This window comes from Saccopteryx leptura, chromosome 3 (genome assembly GCF_036850995.1).
Source record: "Saccopteryx leptura isolate mSacLep1 chromosome 3, mSacLep1_pri_phased_curated, whole genome shotgun sequence".
Classification (NCBI taxonomy): domain Eukaryota; kingdom Metazoa; phylum Chordata; class Mammalia; order Chiroptera; family Emballonuridae; genus Saccopteryx; species Saccopteryx leptura.
This window is the reverse complement of record NC_089505.1, coordinates 257,920,130-257,947,056: the sequence shown is the minus strand read 5'-3', so window position 1 is coordinate 257,947,056 and position 26,927 is coordinate 257,920,130.

The window sequence follows — 26,927 nt, the reverse complement described above, 5'->3', positions numbered from 1 at the left end:
GATACAAAAGGCAGAGATGTAGCTCAGATAGATGAGAAAAAATCTACAGAAAAAAGTTTCAATAGCTTGGAAACTTTGGAGCTAAATGACAGAGAATTTAAAATTGAAGTCTTAAAAAAACTCAGGGATATGCAAGAAAGCACAGAAAAGCAATTTAGGGAGCTCAAAAAACAATTCAATGAACAGAAAGAATTTATTAACAAGGAAATTAAAACTATGAAAACAAATCAAACAGAGATGAAAAACTGAATTCATGAACTGAAAAATGAGGTAACAAGCTTAGCCAATAGAACAGGCCAGATAGAGGAGAGAATTAGTGACATAGAAGACAGGCAACTAGAGACACTACAGAGAGAAGAGGAGACTTTCAAATTTAAAAAAATGAGACAACCCTACAGGAATTGTCTGACTCCATCAGAAAGAGCAACATAAGAATAATGGGTTTATCAGAAGAAGAAGAAGAGAGAAAATGGAATGGAGAACATATTCAAACAAATAATAGATAAGAACTTTCCAAGCCTGTAGAAAGAACTAAAGCCTTGAATTTAAGAAGCAAACATAACAACAAGTTAACTTAACCCTAACAAACCTACTCCAAGGCACATCATAATGAAATTGGCACAAATCAATGACAAAGAAAAAATTCTCAAGGCATCCAGGGAAAAGGGGAATTACAACATATAAAGGAAGGTCCATTAGATTATTAACAGATTTCTCAGCAGAAACTCTACAAGCTAGAAGAGAGTGGACCCCAATATTTAAAGTTCTGAAAGAGAGGAACTTCCAGCCATACTATACCCATCAAAGCTATCCTTCAAATATGAAGGAGAAATAAAAACATTCACAGATAAAGAAAAGATGAGGGAATTTATCACCAGAAAACCCCCACTTCAGGAAATACTAAAGAGGGTTTTCCAACCAGATACAAAGAACAAAACAAAACTACAAGTAAAAGCTCCATCAAGATCACAATAAAAACAAGATTAATCTGTGACAACAAAAACAAAAAAGGGGAGAGGACAAAGATTAATAGTAGCAAAGGAGGATGGAGTACAGAAACACTCATGAGATAATGTACTACAATGAACATGATATGTATTCTTTCCATTACTTAATGGTAACCATCCCTGAAAAAAAACACCACAGAAGCACATGGCTTGAAAAAAGAAGTAACAGAGGAAAGAAGTATGGAGTACAACCAAACAAAAACAAATGATAGAAAAACAAAAGAAGAACCAAACAAGATACAAAACTATCAGAAAGCAATATATAAAATGGCAATAGGAAATCCACAAGTGTCAATAATTATACTAAATGAAAATGGATTGAACTCACCAATAAAAAGACACAGAATAGCAGAATGGATTTAAAAAGAAAATCCAACTGTATGCTGCCTACAAGAGACACATCTAAACTACAAAGATAAAACAAATTCAAAGTGAAAGGCTGGAAAACAATACTCCAAGCAAATAACATCCAAAAAAAAGCAGGTATAGCAATATTTATATCTAACAATGCTGACTACAGGACGGCAAAGGTAATCAGAGACAAAAATGGTTATTTCATATAACACTTCTTAATGTATATGCACCAAATCAAGGAGCACCAAAATATATAAGACAGCTACTGACTGACCTAAAAACAAAAACTGACAAAAATACAATCATACTTGGAGATCTCAACACACCACTGACGGCTTTAGATCATTCAAACAGAAAATCAATAAAGAAATATTGGCCGTAAATGAAACATTAAAGCAATTGGATATGATAGACATTTATAGGACATTTCATCCCAAAGTGCCAGAATATACATTTTTCTCTGAACACATGGAACATTCTCAAGACTCGACCATATGTTGGGCCACAAAATAACATCAACAAATTCAGAAAGACTAAAATTATACCAAGCATATTTTCTGATCATAAAGCCTTGAAACTAGAATTTAACTGCAAAAAAGAGGTAAACAAACTCACAAAAATGTGGAAACTAAACAACATACTTTAAAAAAATGAGTGGGTCAAAGAAGAAATAAAAGCAGAGATCATAAGCTACATAGAGCCTGACCGGGTGGTGGTGCAGTAGATGGAGTGTCAGACTGGGTTGCAGAAGACCCAGGTTCAAGACCCCAAGGTCGCCAGCTTGAGCGCGGGCTCATCTGGTTTGAGGAAAGCTCACCAGCTTGGACCCAAGGTCACTGGCTTGAGCAAGGGGTTACTCCATCTGCTGTAGCCCCATGGTCAAGGCACATATGAGAAAGCAATCAATGAACAGCTAAAGTGCCGCAATGAAAAACTGATGATTATTGCTTCTCATCTCTCTCCATTCCTGTCTATCTGTCCCTATCTATCCCTCTCTCTGACTCTCTGTCCTTGTAAAAAAAAAAAAAAAAAAAAGCTACATATAGACAAATGAAAATAACAATACAACAATTGTTATTGTCAGAATCTCTGGGATGCAGCAAAAGCAGTAATAAGAGGGAAGTTCATATCACTACAGGCCTATATGAACAAACAAGAGAGAGCCCAAGTAAACCACTTAACTTTACAACTTAAAGAACTAGTAAAGAAGAACAAAGACAACCCAAAACCAGCAGGAGAAAGGAAATAATAAAAATCAGAGCAGAAATAAATGAAATAGAGAACAGAAAAACTATAGAAAAAAATTAATAAAACAAGGAGCTGGTTCTTTGAAAGATCAACAAAATTGACAAACCCTTGGCAAGACTCACTAAGGAAAAAAGAGAAAGGACTCATATAAACAAAATCCAAAATGAAACAGGAGAAATCACAACAGATATCATAGATATACAAAGAATTATTGTAGAATATTATGAGAAACTGTATACCACCAAATTTAACAGCCTAGAAGAAATGGATAAATTCCTAGAACAATACAATCTTCCTAGACTGAGTCATGAAGAAGCAGAAAACCTAAACAGATCCATAAGCAGAGAGGAAATAGGAACACCTATCAAAACCTCCCCAAAAATAAAAGTCCAAGGCCAGACGGCTATATTAGTGAATTCTATCAAACATTCAAAAAAGATTTGATTCCTATTCTACTCAAAGTCTTCCAAAAAATTGAAGAAGAAGCAATACTGTCAAACACATTTTATGAAGCCAACATAACCCTCATACCGAAACCTGGCAAGGACAACACACACACACACACACACACACACACACACACACACAAAAAACTACAGACCAATATCTCTAATGAATACAGATGCTAAAATACTAAACATACTAAAAAAAAAATAAAATACCTAGGAATAAACATAACAAAGAATTTAAAGGACCTATATAATGAAAACTACAAAGCATTGTTAAGGGAAATTGAAAAAGATATAGTAAAATGAAAAAATATTCCTTGTTCTTGGATAGGAAGAATAAATAAAGTCAAAATGATATATTACCCAAAGTGATCCACAAATTTAATGCAATTCCCATCAAAATTCCAATGTCATTTTTTAAGGAAATGAGACAAAAATCATCAGGTTTATATGGAACTATAAAAAACCCCAAATAACCAAAGCAATCCTAAGGAAAAAGAATGAAGCTGAGGGCATTACAATGCCTGACTTCAAATTATATTATAGAGCCACAATATTCAAAATAGCATGGTATTGGTAGAAAAATAGACACTCAGACCAATAGAACAGAATAGAAAGTCCAGAAATAAAACCACATGTATATGGTCAAATAATTTTCAATAAAGGGGCCACTAACACACAATGAAGAAAAGAAAGCCTCTTCCAACAAATGGTGCTGGGAAAACTGGAAAGCCACATGCAAAAGAACGAAACTTGACTACAGTTTGTCCCCTTGTACTAAAATTAATTCAAAATGGATCAAAGACCTAAATATAAGACCTGAAACAATAAAGTACATAGAAGAAGACATAGGTACTAAACTCATGGACTTTGGTTATAAAGAGCACTTTATGAATTTGACTCCAAAGGCAAGGGAAGTGAAGGCAAAGATAAATGAATGGGACCTCATCAGACTAAGAAGCTTTTACACAGCAAGAGAAACTGACAACAAAACAAACAGCCAACTAAATGGGAAATGATATTTTCAAACAACAGCACAGATAAGGGCCTAATATCCAAAATATACAAAGAACTCATAAAACTCAACAACAAACAAGCAAACATCCCAATAAAAAAATGGGAAGAGAACATGAACAGACACTTCTCCCAGAAGAAATACAAATGGCCAACAGATATATGAAAAGATGTTCATCTTCATTAGCTATTAGAGAAATACAAATCAAAACTACAGTGAGATGCTAACTCACACCTGTTAGATTAGCTATTATCAACAAGACAGGTAATAACAAGTGTTGGAGAGGCTGTGGAGAAAAAGAAACCCTCATCCACTGTTGGTGGGAATGTAAATTAGTACAACCATTATGGAAGAAAGCATGGTGGTTCCTCAAAAAATTAAAAATAGAACTACCATATGACCCAGCAATTCCTCTACTGGGTATATACCCCCAAAACTCAGAAACACTGGTACGTAAAGACATCTGCAGCCCCATGTTCATTGCAGCATTTTTCACAGTGGCCAAGACATAGAAACAACCAAAAAGCCCTTGAATAGATGATTGGATTAAAAAGATGTGGTACATATATGCTATGGAATACTACTCAACCATAAGAAATGATGACATTGGATTATTTACAACAACATGGATGGACCTTGATAACATTATACTGAGTGAAATAAATAAATCAGAAAAAACTAAGAACTATATGATTCCATACATAGGTGAGACATAAAAATGAGACTCAGGGACATGGACAAGAGGGTGGTGGTTACCAGGGAGGGGGGGGGAGATGGAGAGGGTGGAGGGAAGGGAGGGGCACAAAGAAAACCAGATAGAAGATGACGGAAGACCATTTGACTTTGGGTGATGGATATGCAACATAATCAAATGTCGAAATAATCTGGAGATGTTTTCTCTGAGCTTATATACCCTGATTGATCAATGTCACCCCATTAAAATTAATTTTTAAAAAAAGAAATATCTGTTATGTAAAGTGTGGTTTATCAGTATCTTTGCTCTATCAACTACACAGAAAAACAAATGTAAAATAAGAGTATCAGCACTGGTCTCAGAATTGGTCATCTACATGGAGATAAAAGACAGACACAGCCTCTACTACACAAGTCTGATTAAGGCAGGGCCCCTGCATTAGCACTGGAAGGCCTGTCTCTTGCAGAGGGTACCATATTTCCTCATGTATAAGACACACATTTTTTTGAAAAATTTGAGGTCTGAGAACTGGGTACGTCTTTATACAGTGGTTATAGATTTTTTTTTACTTGCATTTCCCGCTTTTTCATGCTTGTTTTAGTGTTCATTGTTGAAGACAGTGATTCATCATCAGACACAGATGAGGACAAGCTAATGGATGGGAGTTTTGACAGTGATGAGGAGTTGTATGAATTTTATGATGAATAAAACTTGAGTTCAATAACTTTATGTAATACATTTTTTTTCAAATTTCAGGTGCCAAAATTAAGGTGCATCTTATACATGGGAGCATCTTATACATGGGGAAATACAGTAGATGATAGGCATGAGACAGTTTCCACTGCCTTCCTCCCAAAAGGAACCTTAAGGCCAGGGTTTGCTTTTTTTCACTATTATAAGTGCACCACAGGAGAAACTTCATCCAGCCTTGAACTTTCTATTGATGTCAACATGCAAATGTGTTCGTACACTCAAAATCCCCGTTAATCATTTCAGATTCAATGGAAACCTAAATGAAGAGACACACAAGGGACAGAAAGTACAGAGGGGGATGAGTGGCGAAGGAAATCTGAGATGGAATGCTTCTATCAGACATTTCTCATAAGAGAGATGTGGAAGATGTCAGACTCCAACACAATCCAGACATTCTCCAGCCGTAGATACTGACTTGTGAGTTCGATGATCCCAGTCCTCTTGATCATTTTAAAATAATGTTGACCTTAGTCCCAGAATCTTTTGAGCCTTAGGATATATTTTGGGTAATAAAAATGTAAATGGATTGAGAGCTTGGTTCTTGTGAAGTAAGATGGTTAACTTCAAGTTAACCTGTCTAGACATGTGAATAAAGTCTCTTAAAAGTAGAAGGCCCACCACAGCCAAGATAGGTTTTTCCAGGGCTATCATGTGGCTGAATAATTTCCCATGAGCTCAACTCACTTCATGGAACAACTTCAAAAATAAGAAAGAAATAATCAAGCCCACCATATGGAAATCTCTGTGGCCTCCATTTAATTCTCTGCTTCTCTTCTGTACAATGACGGGGAAGGCACTGCGGGGAAAGTGAATGACACCAGCAATCAGTACTGCCCTTGAAAGAGCAGGAGTCCTCAGCCCTGCAACCCATGCTTCAAGGCCCCGCTCAGCACCTCTTCTGACTTGTCCTTCCAAAGTATCCTAACCAAATATTCCTAGCCTGGGTCTAAGGGTCTTCATCTCCTGAGGGCAGACTATGCAATCACTATACACCCCCTAGGCCTAAGATGGTGTGCAGTGTTTGCAAAGAACATGGATGTGAGGGCTCAGGGGATATGAAACATAGATATGCATGCTAAGATACTACCCATTTTTACATGGGCTCCACACTCAGTGTGGGTCAGTACTGGGGATTGGGAACAGAAGCCCCAAAACACCCGGGACCCTTACCCAAGAACTGGAACCATAAACTCACAAATTCCGACCCCATCCCAGGGGAATCTGGGGCCCAGTGGAAAGCGCCACAGGGAAGCGTCTTGAATGTGGACGGAAATAAATGATTAATACCCAACTTCGGCTTTAAAATGTGTGAGCTTGCGTAAATGGAAAAGAGGATGAAGATAAGGAAATCAGGGAAAACTATATATCTGAGAACAAACATAGTAAAAAAAAGATAAAGCAAAAATAGTGGATTGCTTCATTCCAATCATAGTCATTTATGTGCACTGTTCATCATTTGTACTAAATTAGATACATCATAATCATGATTCCATATATATAATATGCACATGTATATATAATAAGATACAAAAATTGCAATTGCAACAGAGACACCAAAATACCATAGCTAGGAAAATCCAAATGAGGTGCTGGACCACCCACTGCAGAATTTCCAGAAGATAGGAACTATAATTGGTTCCTCAACTCTACAGCCCCCTCCCCACCTGAGAATATAAAAACTGGAGACAGAGAAAAGATTCTGTGAGAAATTTTCCCTTCGGAAAGCGACAGCACTGCCCCCCCCCCCCAAACCTCATTGGCAGGGCAAGGAGTGGTAGGGAGGATTTAAATTAGTTCACTTGGACAGCTGATACAAGTCCTCTAGGGGTTAGGAACAGAGAGGACACACAGGAAATCCAGAAAACAAGAAGCAGCCTTCAGTAAGACGCGTACCCTCTCTGAGCCTCTTTTTCCACCCATGTAAAACAGCGCTAATAAAAGTACTTACCTCATAAAATTATTGTATTAAATGAGTTAATAGACATAAAGTGCTGGCACAGATCAGTGCGGGGTCACTGTATGTTACGAGGCAGATGCAGACCCCACAGAAGACCAAGCTAGCCTAGAGCCATTTTAAGTCCTGCACAAGACTGGGCTCCTTGTGTCCTGGATCCCTGAAGAACAGGAGCTTAGCAGGGAACAGTCAACCAAAGGAAGGACATCACCCATGGCGGGGACCATTGTAGCCACAGAGTCGGCAGCCTCTGATGTCCCCATGAAGGTACCAATGGAGAAAGTACACCTAAACATCAGCCAGGCCCAGAGACCCTGAAGCTGGCTTACTGCAGGGCCATTCTCACTGGGACTTTTTTCTGCTCTGTTTCCTCCTTCCTCCCCATGTGTCAACCCTGGAGGGGTCAGTTATAGCAGCAGCCAGAGGGCAGAGAAAATGACCAAGACAGAGGGGAGATGGTCTAGACTTCCCTTCAACCCGACCCCACCACAGATACACAATCCACAAAGGGCCTCACACAGAAAGATGTGACCTTTTACTGTATTAGGACTCTAGATTATTTTATAGGATTGGATATTCTCAGGACAGCAAGAGATAGACGGGGTTTTCCACAGAAACAGAACCAACAGGATATATATACACAGAGAGAGAGAGAGAGAGAGAGAGAGAGAGATAGCAATAGGAGAGAGAGAGAGATTTATTTTATTTTAAGGAATTGTGAAGGCTGGCAAGTTTGAAGCCTGCAGGTTAGGCTAGCAGGTTGGAGGCCCAGGGAAGAGCTCCTGTTTCAGCTCAAGACTAAATGCAGTCTGCTGGCAGAACTCCCTCTTCCTCAGGGGAAGCTGTCCTTGTTCCATTAAGGCCTTCAACTGATTGGATGAGGCCCACCTGCATTATGGAAGCTAATATGCTTTACTCAAAGCCCAGAGATTTAAATGTTAATCTCATGTAAAAACAACGAAACAAACAAACAAACCTCTACAGAAACTTCTAGAATATTATATGACCAAATAACTAGGGTCAGTGGCCTAAGTTGACGCATCAAATTAAACATCACAGAGAAAAATATGTTTCGTGTTGATATAGATCATATTTCACAAAACATGTGTGTGTGATATACTGTGTTTACAAACACATGTACACACACAATTCACTGTATGCTTATAAGTTAAAACAGTAAATTACATTGATATGAACTTTGTTTTCACATTTTGTTATTAATGCTACATTGTTTTCTACTCACCATTAGTAGAAATTAGAAAGACCATAGCATGTTTTCCCAAAGTTCTGTGTGGAAAGAAAAGCTCTATCTTGTGTGTCTTTGTAACACTACCCAGGGTGACAAAGTGTACAGAATCTATACTCAACGTGTATCTGCTGGCTAATTAGCCCTCCTTACTGTAACAGGAATGTCATGCCTGCATCTAAATCATGTGACTGAATTTTTAGGGAATTGAGTTGATAAATGGGAGGTCCCCAGATAGAGAACTCCCCATCTACTCTAACTTTCAGGCAAAGTCAGGAGCAGCAGCAGCAACAGCACAAAAAGCCAGGCAGAAAAATTAGAGGATCTACCACATTAGCCATTGAGTTTTCTTTGACCAAAGTCATGGAGCTTTACTTATTGATTCACAAACACTTACAATATGGCAATGCCTGTCCTCGTAAAAGTTATCATCCTTATTCTAAGCACTGTATAAACGCACTGGCCAAAGAATGTGGGGAACTGTGAGGTCCCCTCTGGGATACAATCCTTTCTCCCCAGCTTGTGTCACACTGAGAGTTCTAGACCAGAAATGACATCATGGCTTCTAGTGTCAGCTGTGCCACTGTCTTATTCTGTGATATCAAATCAGTCACCCTTTTTTCTCTACTAAATAGGACGGCAATTATAATGAACTTGTTATAAAGATTGGTGAGATAATGCATGTGAAAGCGCTTCTTAAAAAATAAAAAAGAGCCTGACCTGTGGTGGCGTAGTGGATAAAGCATCGACCTGGAAATACTGAGGTTGCTGGTTCGAAACCCTGGGCTTGCCTGGTCAAGGCACATATGGGAGTTGATGCTTCCAGCTCCTCCCCCCTTATCTCTCTCTGTCTCTCTCCTCTCTCTCTCTCTCTCTCTCTCTCTCTCTCTCTGTCTCTCTCTCTCCCTCTCTCTGCTCTCTAAAAATAAATAAATAAAATTTAAAAAAATAAAATAAAAAATAAATAAAAAAGAATTCAAATGTAAGGTAATTCTATACTCAGTCTTGGAGATTTTTCATACTGGCCACCTCTTAGGAGAACCCAACAGAGCTGAGTGGCAACAATGGAAGGCAATAGCCAAATTAGGCTGAGACTCAGGAACTACCAATCTGCTTGATACCCCAACCAAAGGGAAGGTGGCAGGAAGGCCAGCCTTGCAAACACCTGCTTCCAAATAACTCTCCCACTGGCCTACTGTGCACATCTGATATTCAACCACTACAATGTCATTTATTTGGGTTAAATTGTCCCCCAAATAATTAGCACATTAAGTTATTACTGACAGTCTTTTCTATTTTAATGTGCCTTGGTTCACTGAACACCGTTCTAACACCACAGCCAGAAGAGAGGGTCTAGTTGGAAGGCTAGAGAAAGAGGAACCAGGAGAAATCAGGGGAAAACCTCATCATACAGAATGGGAAACCAAGCTCAAAAGAATGACGATAGTTGTCCCATGCCACCCTGCTAATCAGTGACAGAACTACAGCAATTTGTGACCATCAAACCAAAGTCTTCTCTACTGTATGTACTCCACGCTGATAATCTTTATCCCAGGTGGACTAGAGAAAACACTGGCTTATGAGAAATTGACTGGACTAACGGGTTTTATTTAGCATCAGCCAAATTCTGAGTATACAACAGGTACTCGATAAATATTATTTCATTAATTATTAATAAAACTTTATTACAGGGAACTAGTGTTATTTTTCTAATTGCTTTCACATGTATAATCTCATGTTTATCTGCAGAGCTGATAAGGTAGGTGTTATCCAACTCAAGAACAGGAAAATAAGGCTCTGCAAGGTTCCATGCCTTTCCAAAGTAGGCACGGAGCCAAGTGAACATTCAAGTGTCTTGACTTGCTGCCAGTGTTCTTCTATGTCCCGGACTCAAACACCGCAGGAGCCAAAAGAGTTAATTTGGGTGCAGCAGCAGATGGCTCCTTGCCTGCCTATGGAGGTGACTTTGTATCCTCAGGAACCTTTCTCCACCCTCATGGTGAGGGAGGGGGCAGGCAGGCACTGGCCTTTATGATCTCAGTTTATAATAAGGAAATATTGAGCTTGCCAACGTGCCTGGTGCTCCCACACAGGGAGCAAGAGGCGTCCCAGCTGCTGCCTGCAGGGCACCGAGGGTTCCACCCATGAAGACTCAGTCCTACTTGTCACGCACTAGAACTTCTCCTTGGGTCATCTAAAAGTGCTTGGGGCAAAGTTAATGCTTTTTTTTCCCATTTAGGGCATGCAAAAGTGTGCACATGCACACACACACACACGCTTTTACATAGTTTTGAAATTAACTATTTACATATGACTATTTTTTCTCAATAAACTCTTGGACAACAGTATCAGAACCTTCCGCCTTGATTTTATCTTTGTATCTCCAGCAGCTAGCTTGAGTAACCTAGAGGGTTTGACAAGTATTTGTGGAAATAAAACTAGGGTGGCTGCAATGCCCATTGGGAGGGGTAAGCATTAAGTAATGAACTCTTCAGTCTGAATTAGCTCGTCTGAGTCTTTAGTGAGGACAGGCACTTTGGGCAGCTGGAGCCCAGGTCTCTTGAGGGTGTGAGGCAATGACAGAAAGAAAGACTGGCTGCGAACAAGTCCCAAAATGGCCAAGGAAGTCCCTACCTCAGAATCTCAGATTCAGGAACTGAGCTGCATTTTACTGCAGGTCCCTTCAGTTCTATTTCAAAAATTAAGATTCAGGACAGAAAAGTTATAAAATCTGACACCAACTAAGCTCATGGAAGACTACCAAGGCAGTGAGACCCCCATGAGCTTAGTTGAGTCCTACAAAGTCTGCCTAGGCCTCGCCTTCTCCCTCACAAATGTGGGTTCAAGGAAATGATTTGTTATTGTTGTTCAGAGAAGAGACCTGAGCTGGAAAGAACCAGTGCCTCCTGGAGAACCATTAACGTCTCCTCGAGGGAAAGCTGGGGTGCTGGTTTTCCTTCTTACCACCAGGTCAGCTTTCCCAAAAGGGGCACAAGAATGTGCCTCGACTGGCATGAGACCGGATGCTCACTGATTTGGACACAGGGCTTGGTGGAGTCTGATGGGATCACTCAGTGTTGAGTGGAAAAGTGGAAGAAAGAATTTCCCTGTGCAACATATGGAAACAAGATTTAGTTCTGAATAAATCAAAACCGTCTAAGTTTGTTTTATGAACACAGCCAACTTTTTTGAGAAAGGGGAATATAGGGTTGCTGTTCTTATTTCTACGGCTCATTGTGGCATTTTTGGACTCTGTTTCTGTTCATTCTTTGTTGATTTTTAAGTAGTCTCGTGCTTACTATGTTCCCAGTGCTGTTCATATATTATCCTATTAATTTTCCTATTTGATCTATGCTTTAGATATCATTATGTCCACTTTCTAGGTAGGAACATTGAAAGAGACAAGTTAACTAACCCAAGAGCATGCACCTAATAGCCAGCACAGCAAAGTGATGCATACTCAGCCCTGGATTACTCCAAAACCCTTGTATTTTCCAGTACTCATGGTTACTTTTCTATCCTACCATCTACTTTCCCTGTTGTAATGAATCTTTTCTAGGGACCAACTGGGTACAATAGAACATTGCTTCCCAGGGAAAGAGACGGTTGTGAGCAAAACCTAAAAGCTCTATTCCCTTCTAAACCTCTGAAGATGTTGATGACAACTATGTGGGCTTCCTCTACCACCATATATCAAGTGGCATTTGTACCACGGGAGGTTATAGTAAGCAGCAGTTGTGGCCAAAGGAGGCAGAAATAGAAAGATCATCTACAGAAGAGAAGCGCCCAGCAGCAAGGGCACTAGAACTCAGAGGACAAGTCCCACTCAGTGGCCATGATGGTACCAGAAAGAAGAGAAGAATAAGAAGTGGATTCCATATGAGCTGCCAGACAGGTGTGCACACACAGAAGACAGGAGCTTCAACAATGCTAGGGAGCTGAGTAAGGAACAGAAAATGTTTGACATACAAGATACATTTGCCAACTTACTGTAGTGTTGAATGAGTGTCTTTCCATCTCCCATCATGCCCTTTCTAGACAGAAAAAGTCATAGAGGTCAAGAAGGAAGTGACCCTGTTTGGGTCTCCTGCATTCTCTACCCCTTCCCCCAAAGAAAATTGTATAACATCTGACACATACTTCCTGGTAGACAAGATATGAATGAATCAATGAATCATTGAAAGGTAGAGACTCTGTTAAGAGTATTATGTTCATCTCAGCAAAAGTAGACATCTTGAACAAAAGCATAGAGAGGGGACTAAGGAGGACATGGGGAGAAAACACTAGCCTAACTCAAGTTAAAGGTGAATATTAGGGAGTAATGAGAAGTTGAGTTGGAGAAGGAAGGTGGGGTGAGTCGATACAAACATTTGATTTTTTAGTTCTCTATGATATTAAATGACCAGCTAAAAATTCATTCTCTCAACCAGTTACTTTGCTTAGTTTTCAAATCCTTCAAGTTCACTTTGGGGGAATTGTACAGACATATTGTTCATGTTAACCCTATTTTATGGATGAGAACTTGAAGACCAGAGAAATAAAAAGCACTTTCAATAAGTCTGGGCAACCAATAGACTCCCATGTACCCTGCCTGGTCTGTCTGACAGACCGAGACCTAAACAACTCTGTTCTCTTTTTGTGGGTATTTGAGTTTTTGTGGGTATTAGAGTCAGTAGTCTGTAGCCTGTTTCCAACTAGACTATCTATGCAGCTCTCAGAGCTTTAGAAATGAATTCCTCTGTTTCTGGCTTCACTGTCTTATTCATAAGCCCCCAGGTACTGAAATCACCAGTGAGACATTAATTAAAATTTTTCAGAATTACCACACTTCCTCAGAATCTGCTTTAAGCTTCAAAAGATTCCTCTGCAGTCTGCTTTACGCTGTTCCTTCTTTGGCTTGTGAGCAAAGTCAGAAAGGGCTAAAACAGAGAGAAGAGGAGGAAGAAGGAGAGAAGGACCAAACGTGTTTCATTTTCAGTTAGGCAGCCCATGTATCCCCCATCCTGAGAGGAAGCAGAGCTAATGGTGCTCATTGGGAGATTTTACTTCTACATTACTTTAAAACCCTCTGAAAAATCAATTAAAATGGAAGAAAGCAAAAGAAGAAATGAAGGGAAGAAAAGAAAAAAATTGTCTCAGGGTATTATGCCTTCTCTTTGTCCCTATGGACAGAGCTTTCAAATAATCCATGACCACTTAGAACATCTGCCCCACCTGTTACACACCCCCTTCAAATTGGCTTAGAATTTTATGACAGGTTTTGACTAATAAAATTCTCCTTATTCACAGGACATGCTCTCCTGGTACAGCACACATGGCCCAAACTCCGCTTTGGAAACTTGCTCATTGTTGGTAGCTGTGCCATTATAGGCTGATTATATTTTATAGATGATTTCTTTCTTCCAAAACAGATGTTTCCAATGTCTTGTCTCCAAGACAAAGTGCCAAAAGCTCAGTCCTCATAAGCCATTTAATAGGAGCCAGTGAGAACACGTACAATAAAAAAGATAGTATGCATGTCCGTGTAGATGCCAGACAGAATATTCAAGGTGCTTTAGTTTCTACAATAATAACTTGATGGTCACATTTCTTAAGGGGGGAAAAAGTAAAAAAAAAAAAAAATTTAGGTGCTTTTCTAATCATGTGTTATTACACCAGTGAGAAATGGCCTTTTCATCTAGGTATCTGTGCCTGATTATAATAATAACAATAATAATAATAAGTTATATTTTTATAGGCCTCAAATTCCAAAGGCCCTTGAGCACTTCATATCATCATCATTATTGTAACTCGCAGTTAATTATATGCGGACAGTCTGGGCATGTAAGTAAGAACACTTGTCTATAATCTGACTCATTCGTAATGGTAAGGTCAGTGGTTCAAGTTCTGGGAAGGACATTGATGAGCAAAGGTGCTACTGCTTCACAAATGTCTCCTGTCAGCAGGAATGGAACCAATGGCCCCAAAGACAATGGAAGGTTATGATATCAATCAACCTTGCTGCCACAGCTCAGGTCCACAGATGAGTCTTCAGAGGGAGTGGCCTTCACTGGCTGGTGACCACTTGGTTTGTATTCTCTGAGATTGTCCTAATTTTAAATACTTTTCTCTTTTGATTGTACAATACAGGTAGTTTGCCAGGGCTGTCATAAAAAATATAGATTTGGGGACATGGGTCACAGAAATTTATTTCCTCACAGTTCGGGAGGCTAAGTGTACAAGATCAAGGTGTTGGCAGAATTGGTTCCTTCTCAGGCTTTTGTTCTTGGCTTGTAGGTAGCAGTCTTCTGCCTGTGCCTTCACATGGTCTTCCCTCTGGGCCGGTCTGTGTCCTAATCTCCACTGCTTATAAATAGAACAGCCATATTAGATGAGAGCCCACCCTAAGGACCTCATTTTAACTTAGTTACCTCTTTAACGACCATATTTTCAACTACAGTCACATTCTGGGGGACTAAAATTAGGACTTCAACATATGAATTTGGGGTAGAGGGCAGGGGACAAAATTCAGTTCATAGAAGACAGTATCCCAATTCTGTATTGTGACTATAACCCATATAGCCCCTTCCATCCAATCTTCAACCAAAATCTGGCATTCTAGTTAGAGGGGTGAGAAGTAGAACTCACTGTGATTTTCCTGTAGTTCCCACTCAATGTTAAACCCAAAGTCACCTCCTCAAAGAGGCCTCTGTGACTCCAGAAACTAATATTGCTATACATCCCACCCCCCGATTGTATTTCCCAATTTATGTTTCTCACAGCACTTACCACTATCTGAAATTGTCCCGTTAATGTATTTGTTTACTCTGCACAGTTAGTCTTTTCCACTAGACTCTAAATTCCAAGGCAGCAGAAATTCTATCAGGGTTTATACTTTTGTCCCAAGGCCTAGGAAAAAAATCTAGCACACAGTAGGGTTCAAATTTCTTTGTTCCCAGTAAGCAGACCAAGACTCAGTCATGAAGACTCAAAGACCAGATTTTGTAAGTACCTACAAGGCAAATTTATCATGAAGAGGAGGACCCACAGTATACCAAGCTCACCAGGCTGATGTGCTAAAGTAGATACCATTTTAGTAACACAACCTGAGCAATAACTGTTCCAAATATACTTAAAGTACTTGCGACCAGCACATCCTACCCGTGTGAATAGGCCTATAGAAGAGGCTAAACTTAATTACAAGGTGATTTAGTAGTACATGAGAAGGGGATGTAATCACACATTGCTAACCACGCTAATCTCATGCTAGGAATAGTCCTGCCAATGGCGCTGGAGGACTGGTCAGTTCTTACAGGGGCAATGCCAGCATTTAGTTCTCGAACTTTCCTTTTTCTAGGTTTCTGGGGGTTGGCCGATCCCCTTTCTCATTGATGCATTCTTACTTTAGGTATGTTAAAACATTTAGTCCTTCATAGTCAAGTCTTGGCCTGAGAACCAATCTACCCCTTGAAGGAGATTTCCCATATCCTTGCTCTGATCCATGTTCAAAGCTTAGCTCTCAAAGGGCAATTATTGGCTTCCTTCCAAGCCCTAAGTATTGGCAAAAATACAGAACAATATGTAGTCAGCATTTATTCATTAAAAAATATTTATTGAGCACTTTCTGTGTGCCAGGTAGTAGGGACACAGTAATGAATAAGATAGAGATCTCTCTTCTCAAAGGGCTTTCTTTCTGCTGAAGGAAGACAGTAAACAAGAAAACAAAGTAATAAGCAAGAATGTATCGGGAACTGGCAAATGTTATGATGAAAATCAAAATACAGTGACATAAAAAATGACCTCCCTCCTCAACAGAGGGGACAAAGATGTTGAAAATAATGATAAGGAAGCAATCTGTATACAGACTTAGAGGAAAAGCATTCCCAGAAGAGGACACAGCAAGTGCAAAGGCCTTGCAGCAGAGCGCACCAGCAGCCATGAGCATAAAGGAGCAGCGAGCTGGCATCAGGAGCCATCACAGGGCTGCCGAAGAAGCAGGGCACGTGAGGAGGCTGGGGGCACGCAGAAGCCACACCTCCCAGGGCCTGGTGGCAGGGGTGCAGTGGGAACCTGCTGGAGGGTTCTGACCTGAGAGACATACAATCTGAGTCACATGTTTAAAATAGACTCTGGTTGCTGCATGGAGAATGGACAGTGAGCTACAAGGACAGAAGCAGAGACCCTGTCAGGAGGCCCCTGCTGCAGCACGAGAGAGAGGTGATGATGGCACAGGCCAGGTGGCCACAGTGAGGATGAAGAGGAATGGGCCGAGTCAGATCTGCAGGGAGGCAGAGCTGGCAGTCAGTTGGGTCTGAGGTGCCTATTAGCCAAGGGGAGATGCCAAGCTGGTCATCAGAGAGACCTGTCCAGAACCAAAAGTAGAATTTAAAATTAGAGATACAAATTTTGAAGTCATCAGCATACATTGTGTGAATAGAGCCGTCTGCCCAGATGGGGGCACCAGGCAGGGAGCACAGAGCGAGAAGAGGAGCAAGCCCAGTGTGTTCTCCCATTCCTGGCAGAGAAGACACAGCCACCAAAGAGTTTTAGGGAAAAGTAGACAATAAATAGGTGGGGGAATCAAAAGAATAAGGTGTCATGGAAGCCAAGAGAAGAAGATGTTCAAAAGGGAGGGTATGCCCAGCTGTGTGGAATATGTATAAAAACTGAGTCAGATGACAACACAGATGCAAATACTGAGATCAGTAGTGAAGTAGAAAAGAACCATTTGGGTTTAATAATAAGGCTGGAGCCCAACTGAGGTGCGTGAAGAAGAAAAGGTGCAGTAAGGAAGTATAAAGAGTCTTTATAGACAGATTGTTCCGAGTGTGTGTGTGTGTGACAGAGACAGAGAGAGAGAGAGAGAGAGAGAGAGAGAGAGACAAATAGGGACAGGCAGGAAGGGTAAGAGAGGAGAAGCATCAATTCTTTGTTGTGGCCCCTTAGTTGTTCATTGATTGCTTTCTCATGTGTGCCCTGACTGGGGGGCTACAGCAGTCCGAGTGACCTCTTGCTCTAGCCAGCGACCTTGGGCTCAAGCTGGTGAGCCTTGCTCAAACCAGATGAGCCCACACTCAAGTTGGCAACCTCAAAGTCTCGAACCTGGGTCGTCCACGTCCCCAGTCCAACACTCTATCCACTGTGCCACCACTCACCTGGTCAGGTGAGACATATTGTTCTTGAATTGCTGAGATAGAGAACAGAGAAATTAGAGGAAGAAGCTTCAACAGGCAAGTACTGTTTTAAGAGGGAAGTTTCAAGAGTATGTTTGCGTGCTAATCAAAATGATCCCGTAAAGAGACAGAAATCAATGATGCAGATCTTGAGAAAGCCACGGAGATGAGACGTGGAGCACGGGAAAGGGCTGGACTTTATGAGAAGCAGGGACTTATGGCCCAAAGGGAGGGACAGCATAGTGCAGCCAATGGTGCAGGTAAGCAGGTGGAGCAGAGGAGGTATGCAAATGATTTCTTGTATCGTCTCTGGGAGTTATGAGACCAAGTTGCCAGTGGGAAAGAGCTAGAAAGAAATGAAAGGAGATGAAGGAGGTTTGAGTCAAGAGGGAAAATGCAGTAGGATGGTTATGTATTGCAGAGGGTGCGTCTGTGATTTGGGCTCACAAATTCAGACAGCACCAACTTCATGATTGTTAGTGTCTATGGTGACTCAAGGGAAGGAAAAAAAACAATGAGCTGGAGTGGCCAGGGAAGTCTTCCTGGAAGAGGTGGGACTTTCATGAATGTGTACAGCTCAGATCCTCAGGCCAGGCCCTCCAGGTAAAAGGATTAGTAAGAGCAAAGCACAGAAGCAGAGATGAACAGGGTAGACCAGTCTGGCGGCAGGAAAACACTGGGAGACAAAGTGAGAAGGAGGTTAACAACAGTGTAGAGAGCTTAATGAAATAGTGGAAGGTTTGAAGAAAGAGAAACTAGCAAGGCTATAAAGCAGGATTTCAGAAGATTAGCACAGCATTGGTATGTAGTATAGGTTGGAAGGAACTTTCTGGCCAAAAGAAGGGGCCATAGTTAAGCCCAGGAAACCAGGATTGACTTAATTATTTTGGTACAAGGAAGATACAGACCAAGCAGAGACTCCTGTTCTTAGGATGACACCTATACCCACCCACCTCCTCCTCCCTGAAGATCTTACACACCTTTTGGGGAGCATGAAAAGCTGAGAATATTTTCCGAAATTTTGTTCATCCTGAAGCACTTGGATGAATCTATTCTAATGCCCAGACTCCCTGAGAAAAGTAGTCCATTCACTGAATGTTCACAGCCAAAAGGTTAATACAGTGAGTGCTTGAAAAATACCAGCAATGTGCTAAGCCTGCATTACTTCACTCATTCCTCAGAACCACCCTTGAAGCAGATGCTTTTACTATCCCCATCAACAACAAGAAAATTGCACCACAAAGCCATTGAGTAACTTGCCCCAAGTAACCCAGCTAGTACAGAAAAGAGTCAAACCCAGACTGAGTCTGGGCCATGGAACCACTGCCCACAATGTCCCTGACTGACCAGACAGTGGTCTTGTGGAAGGAAACTCCACAAATGGGAGAGACCCTGGCCCCGGGCTCAGCAGGAAAAAGTGGGGCCCAAATTCATGTGGTGTACCAGGGACTGCATGGGGCTGATCACAGACAGTGGGCCTCTCCCATTGGGCAGGGGGAGACCTGTCAGCTGCAGAGACCCAGAGAGAAAAGCAGAGAAAAAAAAAGCATCAAAATCTAAACCTATACACAAACCTCACTGTTTCCTCATTATAAAAACACCTTCTCCCCAAAATCATCACACAAGAAAGCACCAAATTAAGGGCTTATTTTGCTATCTGACACCCTGTTTCTGAAGAGAAGAGATTTTAATTTATTATTGAGGAATAGAAATGGGGTATATGTCCCCTAGGAGCTAACGGATCATATTTTTATTTGGTTGATTTTTCCCGTGATTTTTACTTACTTTGGCCACACTTGGTTCATGCGCCACCAATAGCTGAAGAAGGTATCAGTTTACACAAGACACACTGCAGAGCCTTCCAGAATATGGAACCGGTAAATGCGCCCATGCTCATGGTGACCAGCTGGAGCCAGCCAGCTCGACGGCGGCATACAAAGTCAGATCGTTCCACTTACACTCAGAGAAAGAGAAGACAAAATGGAAGAGTTTATTTTGTTTCTCCCAGTAGGTCAGTTTTAGAATCACAAAGTGCTCTTGGGTCACTTGGAAAATAAAGAAAACTGAATGTATCCGACGGCTGCCCAGACCAGGGAAGCAAATCCCCGAATCACACAGAACTAGGAAGGATTTGGTTTCATTAAAAGCAGCCACTGGCATTTGGCCCCTGCAGATGAAAGCAAAAGCCCCTTAAACAGGCTCGAACATGAGCTGAATTTCCGGGCAGTTCCCCAGGGTGCCAGGATTGTTTCAGAGGAAGGCATGAACGTCCACGTCTTTCTCGAGATTTAAAAGGGAAGCTCCACATACATTGATTCCCAACCTTGCGTAAGAGAACAGGGAATAAAGAACCAACATGTCAGGTGCTACAGAGACTCTTTGGTGTAATTATCATAACACCTGTCAACAGGATACTATTCCCATTTTACTGATGAGGAAGCTGAGGCCCCAGTGAGGTTCAGTGGCCTGCTATAGTTCACATAATAATAGGCAATGTCAGAAACCTCAAAGTCTTTCTGACATCAAAGTCCATGGTCTTTCAGGCACTTAACAGAACAATGAGTGTTTCCAAGTCAGTGGTTAGATCCTCACCAGGGCTAGCTTCTCCTGCCATCATAAATCAGGCCCTCTGTGTCTTTACTTCAGTCCACCAAAGTCTATGAACGGCTCTAGCCTAGTTCCCAGAGCTAATTACTAAAAGTCTATGTCCCCGGCTCAATGTCTAAGTGAGAAAGCTCATTTACTAATTTGGATGTTCATACAGGCCTTCCTCCAGAAAGAACAGGAGTTGCCTATCCGGCCTCTGTATGGCTCCACAGATAATAAAAGGGGTCAGAAATGAAGCCAAAAAAATGTGCATCCTAATGTTTTACGTCTGGTAGGCCACAGATGTAGGGTTCTGAGCTTTCTAGTACTGATCTGATGGAAAAAGGGAAGGGTGGATGGTTTGAAGGAAGGAAGGAAGGAAAGAAGGAAGGAAGGAAGGAAGGAAGGAAGGAAGGAAGGAAGGAAGGAAGGAAGGAAGGAAGGAAGGAAGGAAGGAAGGAAGGGGAGTGGAGGGGAGGGGAGGGGGGAATGGAGAGGAAGGGAGGGGAAGGGAGGGGAGGAGAGGAGAGGAGAGGAGAGGAGAGGAGAGGAGAGGAGAGGAGAGGAGAGGAGAGGAGAGGAGAGGAGAGGAGAGGAGAGGAGAGGAAGGAGGGAAAGGAGGGAAAGAAAGGATGGAGGAAGGGAGGGAGGGAGGGAGGGAGGGAAGAAATGAGAAGAAGGCAGAAGAAAGAAAAAAATTAATTTATGACATTCGCTATGTCTATAAATTAAAAAAACAAAGTCATCATTATTTCCAACACCCTTACAGTAATAGACTAAGGGCACACTGCACAAAGCTATTTCATATATCAACTCTTATCCTACACAACATTTCAGGAAAAGCAGTTCTTCAGGTAGTCATGCTAATAACATCTCCAGAGGGCGCTGCTTGTTTTTCCACTAGGAGAGCAGTCTGCATCTCACTCTCAGAAGCCTCAGACCACAGTCTCTTCAAGGAGACACCTCATACCTACTATTTGTCACAAGAAAGGTCACAAGAGAATGTGCATGGATCCATGCAACCCTACCCCAGGAGAAAAACACTGCCTTCTGAAAGTTAGATATCAGCCCTATATTTTCATGCCCAAGGTGATCAAGGGAGTATTCCTAAAGGCCCAGAGTCATGTCTAAGGGGGTGAAAGTAAACTCATTCCCTTCAAGAGTACTTCTGGTCCTGGAAAAGCCTACTTCTTAAGGACCCATCAGAAGGTTCCACCTGAAACAACAGTGCCTTCCAAAACCTAGAACAGTGGTTCTCAAAGTGTGTGCCAGGGCACACTGGTGCACCGTAGAAGATTTCCAGGTGCACCCTAAGGTATTCCAGAGAAATATGTGCCTGTTGGGGACCAAAAAACCAACAGAGATTTGGAGTTTCTATTTTTGGGGGACAGAGGTGTGGGGAATTGGCTGTAAGCTGACAGTCTGCCCAAACCTACACCTCACTTGCCTGATTAGGTTGAAAAAGGCTGTTAAGCTGTGGTGCTGGATTGTTAACATTACCCCTTATGTTCCCTAAAAAGACTGAAGGCAAGTTTCTTCTATCCTTTGTTTGGTGTAAAGTTAAGATGATATGTATGGTGGAGGTTTAATGCACTTGGTAAAATTCTTGGGTTGCCTTGGAATCGTGATCACAGACCAGTGATTTGCTAATGACCTCACTTTGTCCAATAAATAAAGCAAGATGTGGTTTTTGGGCATGCTCTATTCTTGCCAGCAGCAATTATGAGGCCCTTCCAACCCCGTATTTTTTTAATTCTGTGTATTTTCTTAATTCCGCACCATTCCCATTCGGAACCTGGAATTACTAGCTGCACTGGTTTGTGGCATGTGCCCAGGTATAAAAATAAATATAGTTACTCTATTATACCATTTCATTACGGAAATACCGCTCTTCTTCTTAACACAGCATTATTATATTTATTATTAACACATCATTATATTATTTTTAGATAAATACACCCAAATAAAATGGATAGATTTCTCAAAAAGAAGCGTGATATTGAAGAATCTTATTCTGGAAGTGCGCAAAAGTTAAGTGTAAATAAAATAGAACTTGAAGGCTGACGGGCAGAATTTAATTTATAGCATTTTCCATCACTTAACACTGAACAATACGACTGGATTAGAAACCCATTCATGGAAGCTTCAAGTGATTTTGGTTTAACATTAACAGAAAAAGAAGAACTGGCAGCTATATCAACTGATCGTGGATTGATGATTAAACATAAGGAATTGTCTCTTGAAGCCTTTTGGATTTCTATAAAAGAATATGTGGCAATATCTAAAAAAGCTTTGAACATTTTACTACAATTTTCAACATCCTATTTATGTGAATTAGGATTTTCTACATTCAACACAATTAAGAGTAAAAAGAGAGGAATTCTTCAATGTATTGACGAGGAAATGAGTTTACCCAAATATATGCCCAAACATTGAAGAAATCGCTAGGACACATCAGGCTTATGTTTCTCATAAACACAAGAATGAGAAAACTTAACACGTTCGTGCCAGGACCTGCCAAATTTAGTAAATCTTACTAAGAATGTATCTATATATACAAAAAGATAACTTTTTTGTCATGTTTTTATTTTTTAACTCCTCTTTTTTACAAATTCTAAAAAGCACAACTCAAAAAATGTAACATAAAAATGTTTTTTAATGTCAGAATAAATTTAATTTTTTCGAATTTATTTCATTTAATTACCATAAAAGCACACTTGGACTTTATTTTTTTTCTTTAATATTTGACTTAATTATTATAACATATTTCTCAGAAATTTGTATATAGTGCACCTACAATTATTTGTAGGATTTTAAACGTGTCCTGATTTCAAAAACTTTGAGAACCACTGACCTAGAGTCTGGTTTAAAAAGTTCTAGAAATTGACTTTTTGTCCCAACATCCCCTCCCTTGTAAGAGCTATGACCTCCAAGGAGCAATCTATATAGTTTGAAACAATTCCAGCCTGATTTGCAGGCCCACTTCAGATCTGCACACAACCTTTATTTCCCGCTCTGAAATTATGCACCCTTCTTCCTCTTCCTAAACCTCACCTGAACAGCCTGGGGGAAGGAGACACCCTCACTGTCCCTTCAGCAGCCACATTGGCAACCTCTTCACCGGATGGAGCCATTTCAAGAAGGTGCTGAAATGCGAAGCACCAGGAACAAGAAGTGTCAGCACGCGTGACTCCTCACACCTGTTGTTGGACAAGGCTTTACAGAAACCTCCCGGTTTGGCTCTCCTGCACAGTGTGCACGTCCAGGGGTGAATCCGAGTGCCTTTTCATCCAAGGTTTCTGACTGACTCCTCGCTGAGAAGTGAAGCCCCTGACATTTGGCTGCCATGCTGTTGTGAGCACATCTGATTTTGCACAAGGCATGTGGAAATCAGAATGTACCTGTCACAGGTGTCAACCTCTCTCTGACAGGTACAGATCTGAAGAGTGGTCACAACTTGCTATTCCTCATTGCAAATATCTCTTGGTGACCTTTCATGTGCGGATGGGCAGGTGCCAGGCTTTACATGCTAATGTGTCCCTTTACATACCAAGGGCTTCTTTCCAGCTCTGTGGCTGTGTGGTGGGAATTCATGAGAGACTGTCACTGAGATGAGAGCTGTTCTAAGACCACATGAAGCATGTTAAAAATGGCACTGACTTTTTCTGGCCAGTAGGATATGAGTGGAAAGTTACAACTCTTATATGATAAATCAACATGCCAATTCTTTATGCATTTAAGAATATATGATTCGATGCCATTTAGCATCCTAATTTATTTTATTATTTATTTAGATGTTCCCATCCTTGTTTGACAAAGGATTATAGGTAGCTATCACATTTTATAGAACACAGGCAATTCTACTACTACATGAAGTTTTTGTAAAACATAGTGGACATCATCAACTGATTACTTTTTAGGGAACACAATTTTCCATTAAGCATCCCACCATTGGTAGTAGCACAGTTGTTTGAGTGGCTGGTTACTCAAATGGCATCTTGTTCTTTCTTTGATGAATGGTGGCTGGCAATGTGTTTGTCTTAAGAATGTTTAGACTTTTCTCACTGAGCTTTTTACTTACTTTATTATCACCTTAGCTTACAAAAACAAAATGTATTTATAGCTATTAAAATTTCTGACCAAAAAAAAAAAAAAAGAAAGAAAAAAAAAGAAAAATTTCTGACCAAAAAATTACCCTGTAATTGTATTTTTAAATACAGTCAAAGCTCTTTGAAACCCAGACCCTCACAGATGAACACAGAGAGTCTCAAGTGAGACCTGCCGACCTGGAGCAGAAACCACTGGAGCCGCAAACTGGAAGAAACACCTAAGTCGTAGTTTTGACAAGTGGCTGGCGGCTGAATGTGGACCACCAGGAGATGAAGCCCCCAGGGGCCACAGTCTCAGTGAGGCCCCCAGCATGTTCTCACAGTGAAGAGCAAGAAAGATTTCTTCATGGCTGTAGGAGAAGGATGGGAAAGTAACCACTTAAAACACATCAACGCATCGAGAACATTCTCCATGACAAAGTCCTATTATCTAAGAAAAAGACTTTGCCTTATCCTATATAGGGTTTTATGTCATAAAAGAGAAAGGTCAACTACCTAACACCAGCACCCTCTAGCCTTCCTGTCTCACCTAAGGGGTGAAGAAACTAAAACACACTTGAGATCACAGCCCAGGACATAGGTCCACTGAAGACTAAGATTTTTATCTTAACATTATATAACTCTTCCCTCCTTGACATCTTGCCATCACATTAGTAGACTCCAGTATAAAAACAATGGCTTACTGTTGAAGGAGCTGCAAGGTGCAGACTCTACTTAAAGGAAATTTACATGGAAGGCCAAAGAAGACAGAGGAGACAAACAGAAGGACATCAGAGGCATTTGAAACTCCTGGCACCCACCTAAAGTTACAGCACACATTAAACACGGCCAAACTCCAAACTAGATTTCTAAAGGAATTTCACACTAAAGATCTCTTACCCAAGTTCTTATTACTCAATAAATTATGTTCAACTTTCAACAAAAAATTACAAGATATGCTGGAAAAAAAAAGAGTCTGAAGAGATAGAGCAAGACCCAGATTCCAATATGACACAGATTGTGGAATTATCAGACAGAGAATTAAAAATGGTTATGATTAATATTGTATGGACTCCAATGGGAAAAGTAAACAAACTGCAAACCGATGGGTAAGGTAAGCAAAGAGATGGAAACTCTAGGAAAAAATAGAAATAAATACTACAAATCAAAAATACTGAGCAGAAATAAAGAATGCCTTTGATGGGCTTATCACTAGACTAGGTATTACAAGGAAAGAACTAGTGAGTTTAAGGATGTACCAATAGAAACTTCCCAGATTGAAATACAAGGGCAATAAAGATTGATAAAAACAGAACATCCAAAAACTGTGGGACAATTTTAAAAAGTGTAACATAAAAATAATTAAATATCAGAAGGAGGAGAAAGAATACAGCAGAAGTAATAATGTAATGAAGTAACTGCCCAAGGATTTAACAAAATTAATGACTATGACTAAACTGCAGATCCAGAAACCTCAGCAAACTCCAAGCAAAGCAGGGTAAATTAAAGAAAAATAAAACACTTCTATATCTTGATATATCATATTCAAACCAAAGAAAACCAAAGACAAAAGAAGAAAAAAATCTTTAAAAAAATAAAGAAAAAAGACTGAGAAGAGTAACAGCAAAATTCTCTTCAGAACCATGTAAGTAAATGAGAATAGAGGGAACTGTTTAAAGTGTTGAAAGAAAAACACCAACTTGAATTTATTGTATTTCCCCCATGTATAAGATGCTCCCATGTATAAGACACACCTTAATTTGGGAACACAAAACTTGAAAAAAAATGTATTACATAAAGTTATTGAACTCAAGTTTTATTCATCATAAAATTCATACCACTCCTCATCACTGTCAAAACTCCCATCCATTAGCTTGTCCTTATCTGTGTCTGATGACAAATCACTGTCTTCATATATTGCCTTGTCTTCAGTTACATCTATGGCATTTGAAATGCCACAACCATGGTATAAGATGCCCAGTTTTTAGACCAAAAATTTTTCAAAAAAGGGTGTGTCTTATAAATGGAGAAATATGGTATATATCCAGCATAATTTTCCTTTAAAAGTGAAGGAGAGCCTGACCAGGCAGTGGCACAGTGGATAAAGCATTGGACTGGGAGATGGAGGACCCAGGTTAGAAACCCCAAGGTCACTGGTTTGAGCACAGGCTCATCCAGCTTGAGCGCAGGCTCACCAGCTTGAGCATGGGGTAGCTGGCTTGAGTGTGGGATCATAGACATGACCCCAAGGTTGCTGGCTTGAGCCCAAGGTTGCTGGCTTGAGCAAGGGGTCACTCTCTCTGCTGTAGCCCCCCAGTCAAGGCACATATGAGAAAGCAGTCAAGTAAAGTGCCACAATGAAGAATTGATGCTTCTCATCT